The sequence below is a fragment of the Myxine glutinosa genome, chromosome 7 (assembly GCF_964187855.1).
Source record: "Myxine glutinosa chromosome 7, kmMyxGlut1.1, whole genome shotgun sequence".
Lineage (NCBI taxonomy): Eukaryota > Metazoa > Chordata > Myxini > Myxiniformes > Myxinidae > Myxine > Myxine glutinosa.
In genome coordinates this window covers 71,690,230-71,702,173 of record NC_136267.1, presented here as the reverse complement: position 1 = coordinate 71,702,173, position 11,944 = coordinate 71,690,230, and the positions used below count along the sequence as shown (strand labels likewise).

Here is an 11,944-nt window from a genome sequence, read left to right as displayed (position 1 = left end):
GGGCCCACGAGGAGGAGGACCGCTCATCAAAGTCGGGTGAGGCGCCCCGCTCTGTGCTCGGTCCGTTGGCTCGGCGATAAGCCCATTCAAGGTCGCGCGAATTCGTGCGCCCCGCGCGGTCTTTCGGCAGACTTTTGCAAAATGTCCTTTAGTCGAACACAAATGGCATATTGCTTCCCGAGCCGGACACGCTGACCTGGGATGCTGTCGGTTGCCACAGAAGTAACACGTTGCATTTCGTACAGGCCTTGGCCTGGCCACCGTAGCCGCAGCCAAGCCGGAATCCGAGTCCACCTCGGGAGTGGCCAAGGGCTCCGCTAGCGTGGTCGGGTCCGCTCCCGTATCCTCGGCGGTAGCCCTCTCCGGTCGCGCGAGTTGAGAAGTCCCTGCGACGACCCGTGTGTGGTCATAGGCGGTAGATTGTTCCCGGGCCTCAGTGTAGACGTGAGCCACCCGTAGAGCCTCCGCGAACGTCAGGTCAGCTGTCTCCAAAAGTCTTAGCCTGAGAGCAGGAGAGCCGATCCCAGAGACGAAAGCGTCTCGGACAAGATCGTCCTGGACTTGCTCGTGAGTGCGGACGTCTTGGGTACTGTCCGCAAGTAGTTGTCGTAGCTCCTGGGCGAAGCGGTCTATCGACTCAGTAGGCTGTTGCCACCGCGATGAGAGCAGATACCTGGTGTATACCATGCTCCGTTTCTTAATGTAAATTCGCTTTAGCTCCGCCACAGCGGCATCGTACGTCGTACATCGTTCAATGCTCCTGTAGACGTTGTGGTCCACTTTAGTCTGCAGCACGTCCAGTTTCGTTTCAGCAGTGGGAACGGTCTCCTGGGCTTTGAACTGGTTCTCCAGTGACCTGAGCCAGTGAGTTAACTCCGAGCCCGAATCCGCAGCTTGTGGGTCGGCGCTGAAGGCCGGTACATGGATCATCCTGTGTCCCGCCATTTCCGTAGATCTTGATTGAGATTAAGTGTTGTGAAAATAAACCAAGTCCACAACTTTGTCCCATAGGTAGGTTTAATCTCAATCAGATCTTTAGCATCATCCTCTAAAATACAATCATGCAATAGATATCAGGATCTTGGCATCATATAGGGAGGATCGATTATATTAGTCAATGCAAGCAAGCCTAGAATACATGTGCGAGTACGTACCGTTCAGGACTACATGTCATAGTAAAATGTCACAGGAGTGGCTCAGCGTCGCGGACGTCCGAGGTCTTATAGACGCCCCTCTGCGGTTTAAGTGGGCATCACTCCTGGGTTCAACTTTGATATACATTTTCACTACAGGGTGCCTCTTTATATTAACTTTTCATTCATTCATTCAGGAGGGCTCGAATGACTAAGGCCCAATGAGGGGGAGTGCTGTCCTGTTGAAAAATGATATCTGGTTGCAGGTCTTCAATCTGTGGGAAGGCAAATCCTTCCAACATGTTCATGTAAATTGTTACAGTCACTATCCTCCACAAAGAAAAACGGACCTTCCAAGCAGTCAGGGAGAAGGCTACAACATACATTGACCTTTGGACTGTCGCGTATGTGTTCAATGACAACGTTGGGGTTTTCAGAGCTCCATATTCTCACATTGTGCAGGACCTTCCCTGATACATCAAAGCAAGCTTCGTCTGTGAACATGACCTTTTTCAGGTAATCTTCTTCATCCTCTATGCGATTGAGCATTTCTAAGGCAAACGTTTTGCGTTTGGGTCTGTCATTTGGTTTGAGTTCCTGCAGAACTTTATACCTATAAGGTGCAGATTTAAACAGAAGCATTTACTGCTTCTGCTTAAATCTGCACCTTATAGGCATAACGTTTCAGTCATTTATGCAAAATCCTGTGTACAGTGGTGGTTGGTAGTCCCAGTTCTCTGGATGTCTGCCAGATGTCTGGGACTTTGTTGAAATGATTCACACACTCGTTCAAAATCTGCTGCACTTGTGCTTGGTCGACCGGTACTTTGCTGTTTCTGACAATATCCAGTCTTCTTAACCACCTTGTACCACTCTCTGATACCATTGTGCGATGGCGGGTTCCTTTCATATCTTGTACGGAAATTACGCTGAACTTACATGTCATATCTCGTCTCTGAACCAACCATTCAACGCACTGAGCTTTCTCCTGTGAAGTCGCCATTTTATTTTACATGAAACCGCCAGATCTGAAAATACAGAAAACTTCATTAGTTTCTGTATCATACAAAACAAAGAGTATCATTGTGGCATTTGTGTTACTAAATATATTTACAACCAAAGTTGTCCAGGTTTTTTTTCAACACCCTGTACTTCAAAACGTATCATCTTATTCAAGAAGGTGAATAATTGAGCTTAAAATGAACAACATGGATGGTATTAATCATACACGGACATAACACTTACTGCTTCTGTTTAAATGTGAAGATACATTGTTAGTGAGTGAGTTAATGCACAATTAGAATTTCAACTGCCATACTGACCTTTCACAGTGCATCTTTGAGTGGGTTTGATCGTGCGAAATATTTCCGTTTAATCGCTGACTAAATGCAGACTGTATGTTTTTTTTCTATCATAACAATTAAAATCTAGATATCTGCGATTGCCAAGGGTAAGCCTCCCTTGGCTTATCCTTGGTGATCGCCCGTGACCTACCCTTGGCACACAATACAATGATGACATATTTTGTTCAGACCGCAATATCACCTTGACCTTCAACATTTAGGGATAGAGTGCAAATTAAGAAAATGTGGCCCCATCTAGAGTCTATCCGAAAAACTCAACATCATGGAAATTGCCGGAAAAATATTCGCACTCTGCCCCTCCCTATTCCATTTCCATGCGCTGCATGAAGTAATCACCGGGCGCTGAAGGAGGCAGGGCGATGACGCGTGCCAAAAGGGCATACTCCATTTGTTTGTTTGTTTTCTTTCTTTCTTGTTTGGCCGGGAAAAATCTCAGTCATCCTTTGAGCTAGGAAGCTGAGATTTGGGCACAATAGTGAACACATGCTTTGGCAAAAAAACTTTTTATGGCGTAGCCCATCGGGCAGTGCCGTCTCGAACAGTGTTTGTCCGTCTGTGTGTATGTTTGTATGTCCCCTCAAACGTATACCAATCAGAGCTGAGAATCTGGTCACATGACAGGGTGATGTGATTACGTCTGATGTCATTACGGCGGTGCTGCGGCTGACTCTCCACACACCGCCATTTTGATTTATATGCCGTTCATGCCAAACATATTGTTGAACCTGTCAAATATCACAATCGCCATGCTCTACCTTTACATTTTCCATTCAATGTGAAACACAAATAAACCGATTGTTAAAATAACCATCAAATATCGAAAGCATCGGCGTTACGTCTCTTCCAACAATACGGTACGTATAGGCCTTAGGCTTTTATGACTCGCCGTCCGCTTCGGACAAATTAAACCCAGGTTTCTTCATACAGTGGTATCGTTTCAGTAGTATCGTTTTCGTAGTAATAATATTATAGTAAATATAACCATAACATTTTAATCCCAATGTCATGAATGGAAAGTTGATGGATTGAAGCGGTGTAAAAGCGGAAGTAAGGAATTCACATCAGTTTTTTTTTAAATAATATAATTTTCGTAATAATAACGTAACGTTATTATTATTATTATAGTAAATGTAATCGTAACACTAATCCCTTCATAGTGACTGCAACGTTACTGGAGGTTAAATATATATTAAAGTAGCGGAAGTTTTGTGTCCGGCCGTCATGCTACGTCATTATGTATATGATGTCATCACAGCGTAAACACCTGCTCACTTCGAGAGCGGAAGGAAAGGTCATTCCTCTTTGGGGTATATAGATTACAGTCGATCTATGGTCGGGTCTCAAGAACATTGGGTGTGTGTTCATTTACCAAGTTTCTTGTGGGGAGATCGCCAAGTGGTTTTAGCATTTGAGCTAGCACGCCATTCAAAACCCTTAAGGAACGGCTGGCTTGGCAAGCGCTAGCCAGCTGCTTGGTAAATGAGCACACCTCCAAACCTTGTGGGGTATATAGATTACAGTAGATCTTCACTCAGTTCTGTACGTAAAACATACCTCATGGATGTTGGGATTCCTCCAAATTTCTTTCTTTAATGTTATAAACAGCATTCGCGACTGTTAAAAAATCATGTGTGTTTGTGGTTTAAAATATTTTACAAGCCCGGCTACGCCTCTGTTAGACTTTTGGTCTTGTTTATTTTTTGATTAATTAATTAATCGATTGATTACTCAATTATTATCGATTTTTTTATTCCTTATTTATTTTCTTTCTCATCTGGGCAATATCTCAGGCACCTTTTGAACTAGGAAGCTGATACTTGGCACGACAATGACCAAGTGGTTTGGCTGCAAAGGGTACTTTTAATTTATTGTTTCATCAATTAGTCAAATAAATATTTATTTTTTCGATTAATTACTATTTTTTCAAAATGTTACATATTCGGATGAAATAGTGGTGGTTTCGGCATGCTATTAGCCAATTGATTAGGACTGTGTCACATGCTAGAGGATACATTATTAATTTATTTGGCATGGGGGCGGTGTACTTTGAATGTAGCTTTACTTGTTCACGTTTTTATCAAAAAGCGTTTTTGTTAATTAGGTCTCAATATGAAAAAAAGTAGGTCAAAGACACAAAACAAATATCAGGTGCAAAATCTTCAGTGCAGATACACTATTATGATCTTGGAAAGCCAAATGGTCTTTGAGATCCCACATTGGCAAAACTGAGGGATGACAAAAAATGTTGTTGTTTTTCAGACCGCCATTTGACCCTTGACCTTTAACCAAGAGGAGTGTGATATAAATTAAATGTAAATGTACCTTAACCTTTCTCTTGGCTATCTAGAGAGGGCAATTGCATTCTGATCGGACAAACTTTATTCAAGTTACAGTGGTAAAATATCTATAATTAGGTAATGACCTTAATATTAGGTCATGGTCAAAACTTATGTCAACCCTGCATGCTTTCTATTCCAATTATTGATGTGAAATTTCATGCCGAAAGTCACAGCTCTGAGATACAGCTCACAAAATCACCAGGATCAGTCAGCAATTGTAACCCATTGCAATTGCTCATGAAATCTGATTGCAGTTACTCCTGTTTTATTAAGGATTGCTCTGTGGGATTACTTTGTTAGAGGAATATACAGAATTCTTGAAGGAATGCAACAAACACGCAAAAAACAAATGTGATCACAATGTATATGGAAAAACCATGTGCAACCTGCGTTAGAATATAATTTATTTTTTTCATTATTGTTATGCATTTAGTGCACACTTGTTCACTGCACAACTGGTTCTATACCCTTTCAGTGGCATTGAGTCAGCTATGGAGATAACAGCTAATAACATGAGTGTACTTTCAGGCTGGAAAATTCAATTTTTGTTCATGTCCAAGGGAGTGAAAGGGACGAATTTACTGGTGACGTGTCAAAATGTTCTGGTAATATGGAATAGTAGTCTAATACAGTATGGAGTAGCTGTATCTGAAAATATAAATAACCTTCTCTGTAGCTTCACATTATTGTGCAATGGTTACCTTTTTATCAACTGGCCATTGGACTTGCATTTCCACACAACGTGAAATGCTGGACTACTATTTAGTACCGATTACTCCATAATACCCAACCTCCTCCAGGAGTGACTTGGTAAATTGCTCAATGAATGAATAAACCCAATGCATTATGTATGTTTTACTTTGCTTCATGCCAAACAATGCAACTAGACTAATAGTCAGGTTCACTTTGTTTTTTCGTTCAAAATCATGGTAGATTAGCAAACCTATACATTTTTGGAAACGTTATTACATGGAAAATCTGAAAATCAATATTTACATTTGCCAATTCCGACCAATTTGATTCGACCAATTCGACCAATCGACCAATTCCATTCGACCAATCGCTTCGATCGACCATTCGACCAATTCGATCGATTCGATTCGATTCGATTCACCGAATTCGATTCGATCGACCATTCGACCAATTCGATTTGCCAATCAATTTGACCGACCTTTGCTTGTGTGGAACGGACTGTGAAAACGATGCGGACTATATTGTCGGATACGACACACAGGACAGTGATGACGAACTAAAAATGGCATATTCTGTAATCGTGTATGTTTGATGCCATTGACTGCCTGTGTATATTTTGTCATTGACTGCCTGTGTAGATGTGAAGTTATACTGACTGCATGTGTATATATGATTTTGCTGACTGCCTGTGTATGTTTGGTGATATGAATTATTGTGACACATTTTGATGTTATTAACTGCCTGTACAAAATGATAACATGTATTTGATTATGCAACTTATCGCGAATATAAAGACAGTATTTTGCAATTCAAAACCTTTGATTCGTGTCTTACCATTCCCCATAGCACTAATTTGATACTTTCATTGGATTCCTTGTCCCTGAAAATATAGGTTTAGTATATTTTTAAAAGTTTTTAGGGTAATTCGAGGCAGAAATAGAACAAAATATGTATTTTACAGTGGCCATTTTGAAAATCCAAAATGGCCGCCATACAGGTATCTCTCCAAATGTAAACATTGATTTTTAGTTTCCTTATGCTATAACCTTTCCAAAAATGTATAGGTTTGCTAATCTACCATGATTTTGAACGAAATATAATTTATTGACATAGTGAACCTGACTATAAGGCCTGTGTTTTGTGATACCTTGCCATGAAAAACCTAAAGCTGGAATTATCAAAAGCAACAGAGTTCATTGAATGCAAAATACTTTATCAGTGTCTCGGTTCTTATTACCATTAAACAAAAAGAAAATCAAGTAAACCTTTGAAAGGGTTGGATGTGATAAAAACCTCCATTGGTCCAATAAACTTGAGAAATACGTGGTGCGCATCCGAAGACTGTCCATAATCACAGAAAAAATACATGTTTAAACTAGAACAGGCAATCGGTGGAGTGCATACTGTACCTTCGCCAGGCTGAAAAGTTTATGTTTTGTATCCTACTAATAGATCTTAAAAATTATCTTATCCGGAACTGGATCTTCACCAAAATCGAATCACTTCGACCTTGTCACACCCAACTTGTCCACCAAATTTCTTCCGAATCCGTTCACAACTTTTTGAAATATCCTGCTCACGGAAAAACAAACAGACAAACAAGAAAGATGTCGTGCATAGCATGATAACCACGAAATCCAAATAAACAATAGTTGCCATGTAAACAACAATTTGGTAATTTTCAAAATTTGACCTATCAAGTGTTTTACATGATGGAATGTTTTGCATAACAAATTTGGTTGATACCTTTTCTAATGGTGGCCTAATAGGTGTTTTACATGTTTTGGATGGCATTGACCTTGACCTCTGACTAATTTTGATCAGATTTTATACACATGTACTTTGGTCTTGCACTGAGATATTGCCCATACAAATAAGCTGCGTAAGTTTCAATCTGATATCTTGAAATAGTCCTGAGGTTTGGCAATAATAAAATCACAAAAATATCCCATTTGATTATAATGGGAGTGGAATTGTTGTTGTGGACACCGTTTTCTCTTTGCCTCGTGGGACTTTTCCCGAGGCCACTAACCAAGATGAGCAGAACCTGAAAAAAATATTATAATGATAATTAATTCTATTTTTCACGCTCCTTGCTTGGTACTGAGATGGTTCACTTTTGGCTTTTGATTATGACTGGTGATCTTCAAGTGTTATTGCAGAAGGCCCTCAGTCAGAAGGTCTAACGGGGTCTATAGGGTTATAATTTTTTACATAGGGCCTGCAGGGTCTTATGGTCCTATTGGGGCTTAGGGGTCTTCATGGTCTTAAGGGTCTTGGGGGTTATTAGGGGTCTTAAGGCTCCCAGGGGTCTAAAGAGTCTTTGGGGTCTAAAGGGTCTCAGGAGTAATAAAGGGTCTTCAGGTTATAAAGTCTTTGGGGTCTTAAAGGGTCTATTGGGTTATAATGGGTCTAAAGTGTCTTTGGGATCATAGGGGGTGTTTTGGATATAAATGGTCTTGAGAGTCTGATGGGTCTTAAAGGGTCTAAGGTATCTAAAGATTGCAAGGGCTCTAAAGGTCTACATGTCTAAGCGGTATGTTCCAATAGTCTGTAATTGAATGAATGAATGATCGTTTTTAAGGCCATTTTCCCCACTAGAGCAGGGGTTAGCCTTGCGGGCCCCATGACAATCATGGTTCCCTGTTTGAGGCAATGTTTTTATGGCCGGATGCCCTTCCTGACACCAACCCTTAGTCGCGTCTTACGATGCGCAGGGATACGGTGTACCTATTCTAAACCGGGGTACACACCGGGATCATTCATCCCAGCAAGCTGGTACTCAATTTGCCGACCTCGGAAGGATGACAGGCTGAGTTAACCCCCCTGGCATTAATTCAGCGATCAACCGGGATTCGAACCCAGGATCCTAGGATCCCAAGCCGGCACCCTAACCGCTAAACCAACATCAGGCATAAATAGTCTGTAATAGTCTGTAATAAATAGTCATAAATAGTCTGTAATAGTCCAATAGTCTGTAATTAATGGAGGTAATTATTCAATGCGGTCAAGGTCAAATAATAAGTAATTAATAGACAATCAGGTTCAAACAGCATGTAATTAATAGAATAGACGTACTCAGATGTTGACCAAGGCTTCACCTCGATGGGGATTCACGCTGCACCTACATGTTGCAGTTTCGTATACAGTAGGATGCATCAAACATCCAACAACCCATTTTTGAAAAATATTCTCATATTTATCTAGTTATAACGTTTTTTCTGTTAAAATAACACCATATAGCATTTCTGTGAAATATTTCGGATTTTCGATTGTGTTTAGACCCCCCACCAGGATCGGGTAAACATCAGGAACCCCCGCTAATGTGAGGTTGGTCTGCAGGTTTGGTTTGCAGGAGTGCACTCCATGCCTTCCAGTGCCATTTCTGGTTCTTCACCCCCAATCTGGTCCCTCTTACACTGTTCAGCGACCTAATTCCGCCACAAGCACCGGGCGATCTTGCCTTCCACATGCGCGAACTCAGGCTGACAGCACTCTCCTGGCTCCTCAAGAGTGGTTCGGCACTGGGTTTGGCAAGACAAAGTTCCCGGCATTGGTCACGCTGTTGCCAACTCTGGCGGATTTGGCGGAACCTGACTCGTGGTTTGTGTTCGAACTGCCCCAGCTCGACCCGGCATTTCTCCAGCTCACTGTTAGCGACCGGCCAACCTCCTCCGTGTTTTTGTGATCGTTCAATATATTTTAGTGTGGATTTTCTAACCAATATCTACATATATTAACATTGGTGATTATACAAGTTTTATTGTGATTATTGTTGCATTTGTAGATATTAAACGAGTTATTATTCCACTTAATCTGCTTTTTCGACTAATACTAACCTCAGCACCTAATTTTGTAATCGTCCTGTCTAGTTAAACATCAGGGAAAACGTTTTTACGGTGTAGCCCATCGGGCAGAGCCGTCTAGAACAGTGTTTGTCCGTATGTATGTATGTATGTATGTATGTATGTATGTATGTATGTATGTATGTATGTTTGTCCCCTCAAACATGTACCAATCAGAGCTGAGAATCTGGTCACATGACAGGGTGATGTGATGACGTCTGATGTCATTACGGCGGTGCTGCGGCTGACTCTCCACACTCGGCCATTTTGATTTATATGCCGTTCAGGCCAAAAATATCGTCGAACCTGTCATATATCACAATCACCATGCTCTACCTTTATGTTTTTCATTCAGTGTGAAACACAAACAAACCGATTGTTAAAATGACCATCAAATATGGAAAGCATCCGCATTACGCCTCTTCGAACAATACAGTACGTATAGGCCTTAGGCGTTAAGCTTCACCTTCGGACCGCTTTGGACAAATTAAGCCCAGGTTTCTTAATATAGGAGTGTATCGTTTCAGTAGTATCATTTTCGTAATAATAATAATAATAATAATAATAATATATAGTAAATATTACCATAATACTTTAATCCCAATGTCGTGAATGAAAGGTTTATGGATTGAAGCGGTGTATGGTTCATGATCAGTGATTAGCATTGTTCGGCACTAATATTAATAACCGAGGAAGTAAGGAATTTGCCTCGGTTTTTCGATAGTAATATCATTTTCGAAATAATGATAACGTAACGTTAATATTATAGTAAATCTAATCATAACACTAATCCCTTCGTAGTGTCTGCAAACTTACTGGAAGTTCAAATATATCATGTTCTACATATTAAATAAGCGGCAGTTTTGTGTCCGTTACGTCATTACGTCTATGATTTCATTACGACGGCTGACTCCACTGACCGAAGTTTTAATTTGCAAGTATACCTGCTCACTACGGGAGGGGCAGGAAGGGCCATACATCTTTGGGGTATATAGATTACAGTCGATCTATGGTCGGGTCTCAAGAACATTGGGCGTGTGCTCATTTACCAAGTTTCTTGTGGAGAGATCGCCAAGTGGTTTAAGCATTCGAGCAAGCACTCCATTCAAAACCGTTAAGAAACGGCTGGCTTGGCAAACGCTAGCTAGCTGCTCGGTAAATGAGCACACCTCCAAACCTTGTGGGGTATATAGATTACAGTAGATCTTCCCTCAGTTCTGTAAGTAAAACGTACCTCATGGATGTCGTGATTCCTCCAAATTTCTTTGTTTAATGTTATAAACAGCATTAGCGACTGTTTAAAAAGCTAATAATATGTGTTTGTGGTTTATAATATTTTACAAGCCCGGCTACGCCACTGTTAGACTTTTGGTCTTATTTTTAATTGATTCATTACCTAACAATACTTTCTTTACTTGAGATGGAGTAATCCCTTTACTCTGTGTTTATCACCATTCACAAGGTGATATGTTCTGTCGGCAAAGTGAGACCCACCCTCGGTCTTATCTTGAAAGATTATGAACCATGATCGGTCTCTCGTTATCTCTCCCCTCTTGTGATGCCCAAACCTTAATCCGCCACTGTATATATATATTGTTACGGATCTCAGAGTACGGCGCTCCACCCTTACCGAGGGGGGTTAATCCCCTCGTCTATTAAGCTGGACGTCTCCGGTCCTGGAGCTATGACGTCACTTCTGGTCAGCGCTGAATAGGGTGGTAGGCCAATTGTTCCTATTACCTAATTACCAGCGCCTTCCGGTAAGCGAGGAAATGAGCCCCGCCCGAGCCGCGGCTGTAATGGACATGCCGAGCGAAGCGAGCCACGACTCAGGCCGTTAACAAAAGGACAAAACCCGATTCTGAGCGGTTCCTATATCGTGCCACCGATATTCAATGGGGAAAAGACAAAAGCGATTGGATGAGAGGAACCAAAGAATGAGAAGGGTGAAGGAAGAACAAAGAGATTTATTAACTACCTAAAAGAGGAAACGAAAGAAGGGAATATACAAGAAGAGGAAACAAAAGGACATAGGGCAACCTTATACACTCTTTTATAACATGCCCATGACAATACAAACACACTCACATGGAATGGTAGCTGGTAGGGGAGGAAGGTCCCGGCAGATGGGTCCAGGCGATGGGATGGTCCAGGCTCCGGGTCTGCGGGTGAAGAACAGCTGGCAGCTTGACGTCGTTGGCGCGTGACCGGACCTTACAAACGCGAGGGGCTGGAATGCACGTACGTACAGCGTGCCGAACGCTCTCAAAACCACGGCAGTTCGTATCGAAAACGATCGTCCCAAACGATCCTCCGCGCAATGTTCTTATATTCGCCACCTCTGCGCTGTTCTCTCGCATCTGCCGATCTCCCCCGCATCTGCTCTCTCGTTCATCTCCCTCTGCCCCGCATCTCCGTAAAAAGGCTTCACGCTCGCGCTTTTATTGCAAGCCTCGCGTATCAAGCCAGGTCCGCTTAGCTCCGCCTACCGGTGAACACGCCTCGGCCCAGATTGGCCGCGAGGGTTCATTCGTACCTCCCCCCGTGACGCGTTGATGGGGCCACGCCTG

General features: G+C 42.0%; 1 long non-coding RNA gene across 1 annotated transcript; it reads right to left on the bottom strand.

Moving 5' to 3' along the window:
- Positions 1–755: 755 nt before the first annotated feature.
- On the bottom strand, positions 756–11,575 carry LOC137417465 (uncharacterized). The gene is made up of 3 exons (XR_010982443.2): positions 11,463–11,575; positions 6,939–7,101; positions 756–2,161 (listed from the first exon to the last, which is right to left on the bottom strand). It is a non-coding gene; the product is annotated as an uncharacterized LOC137417465 (long non-coding RNA).
- Between the last annotated feature and the right edge of the window lie 369 nt (positions 11,576–11,944).